Below are 367 nucleotides of genomic sequence, written 5' to 3'. Positions count from 1 at the left end.
GGTGAAACCCCGTCTCTACTAAAAATACAAAAACATTAGCTGGGCATGGTGGCGCGTGCCTGTAATCCCAGCTACTCAGGAGGCTGAAGCAGGAGAATTGCCTGAACCCAGGAGGCGGAGGTTGCGGTGAGCCAAGATCGCGCCATTGCACTCCAGCCTGGGTAACAAGAGTGAAACTCCGTCCCAAAAAAAAAAAAAAAGTTAACATCTTTAAATACTTTTTGGAGTCAGATTAAAAGTACTGGCAGGAGACCCAGAACTAAAATTGTAGGTTCCTTTCAAAATCCAAATGCCTCAAGAATGAGGGTACAAAATGGCCCTTTGCCCCCACTTACAACTTAGGATTTTTTTTTTCTCTGTTTCTTGG

This window comes from Cebus imitator, unplaced genomic scaffold (assembly GCF_001604975.1).
Source record: "Cebus imitator isolate Cc_AM_T3 unplaced genomic scaffold, Cebus_imitator-1.0 Scaffold234, whole genome shotgun sequence".
Lineage (NCBI taxonomy): Eukaryota > Metazoa > Chordata > Mammalia > Primates > Cebidae > Cebus > Cebus imitator.
This window is presented reverse-complemented; position numbering follows the sequence as displayed.